The sequence below is a fragment of the Euprymna scolopes genome, chromosome 37, assembly GCF_053919585.1.
Source record: "Euprymna scolopes isolate OS-2025 chromosome 37, ASM5391958v1, whole genome shotgun sequence".
NCBI classification, from domain to species: Eukaryota; Metazoa; Mollusca; class Cephalopoda; order Sepiida; family Sepiolidae; genus Euprymna; species Euprymna scolopes.
The window spans coordinates 29,279,783-29,282,368 of NC_136518.1; positions in this window are offsets into that span (position 1 = coordinate 29,279,783).

Consider the following 2,586-nt stretch of genomic DNA (forward strand, 5'->3'; position numbering starts at 1 on the left):
CTATGAAAAGCGACTGAGGAAGGTAATCAAGGCCAAAGGCTATACAATTGATTACTAACTAAATCGTGCCAATAATTTTGAACAAGGGTTTTTTGCAATTATGTTTGTTGTTCCTTTGTTATTTATTTTTTCTAAAATCCGATTGCTGCATCGGAAAGGCCAGTTAAAAATACATAATATACTTTGTTATTTTCTTTAATTTAATCCCTTTTTTAGAATTTATTAGAAAAAATTTAACTTTTATTTTACCGTGCCAATAAATATGATCATCTCTGTATATATTTGTATATATATAATTATATACATATTAATATATATATATAAATACATATATATAAATATATATATAAATATATATGTATATATAAATATATATATAAATATATATGTATATATAAATATATATATATATATAAATATATATATGTACATAAATATATATGTATATATATAAATATACATATATTTATATATAAATATTTGTATATATTTTTTTTATATATATATAATATATATACATATATAAATATATATATAAAGATTTATATATCAATATATATTTATAAATATATAAAAATATATATATATATCGATATATATATATAAATATAAATTTATATATATAAATATATATATATATAAATATATACATATATAAATATATATGTATGTAAATATATATATATATAAATATATATGTATGTAAATATATATATATATATGTATATAAATATATATAAATATATATATATAAATATGTATATGTAAATATATATATTTATACATATATATATAAATATATACAAAAATATATATATATATAAATATATATATAAATATATATAAATATATATATATAAATATATATAAATATATATATATAAATATGTATATATACATATATAATATATATATAAATATATATATAAATATATATAAATATATATATATATATAAATATGTATGTATACATATATGATATATATATATAAATATATATATACATAAATATATATATATATATAAATAAATATATATAATATATATAAATATACATATATATATAAATATATTTAAATATATCTATATATACATATGGATATATAAATATATGGACATAAATATACATATATATAAATAAATATATATAATATATATAAATATACATATATATATATAAATATATTTAAATATATCTATATATACATATGGATATATAAATATATGGACATAAATATACATATATATATATATATAAATATATCTATATACACATATGTGTATATAAATATGTATATATAAATATACATACATAAATATACTTATATAAAGACATATATATATATAAATATATATATATATATATATAATATATATATATATATATATATACAGATATATATTTAAATATATATATATAAATATATATATATATATAAAAATATCTAGATATATAATTATGTATATATCAATATATATATAAATATAAGTATATATAAATATAAGTATATATAAATATAAGTATATATAAAAATATATATATAGATTTAAATATATATATATAAATATAAATATATATATATAAATATATGTATATATAAATATATATATATAACTATATATATATTTATAAATATATATATATATATATAAATATATAAATATATGTATATATAAATGTATATATATATAACTATATATATATTTATAAATATATATATATAAATATATATATATATAAATATATATATATACATATATATATAAATATATATATATTAATATATATATACATATATATATAAATATATATATAAATATATATATAAATATGTGCATATATACATAAATATATATGTAAATATATATATACATAAATATATATAAATATATCTGCATAAATATACACAAATACATATATATATAAATGTATATATTTATAAATATTTATATAAATTTCTGTAATTATAAATATATATATATAAATATATATAATTAACAATATATATATATAAATATATATAATTATAAATATATATATATAAATATATATGTAAATATATATAATTGTAAATATATATAAATATATATATATATAATATATATATATAAATATATATGTAAATATATATAATTGTAAATATATATAAATATATATATATATAAATATATATATAATTTTATATATATAAAATATATATATGTAAATGTATATATATTTAAATATATAATAAAATATATATATAAATATATATCTCTATATATAAATGTATATATACATGTACATAAATATATATATATATATAAATATATATATATATAAATATATATATATATATATAAATAATATATATTATTATATAAATATATATATAAATATATATATATGTATAAATATATAAATATATATATAAATATGTATATATTAATATATAAATATATATATAATTATATATAAATATATATATATAAATATATAAATATATATATAAATATATATATGTATAAATATATAAAGATATATATTATATATATAAATATATATATATATATATATAAAATATATATATATAAATATATATATAA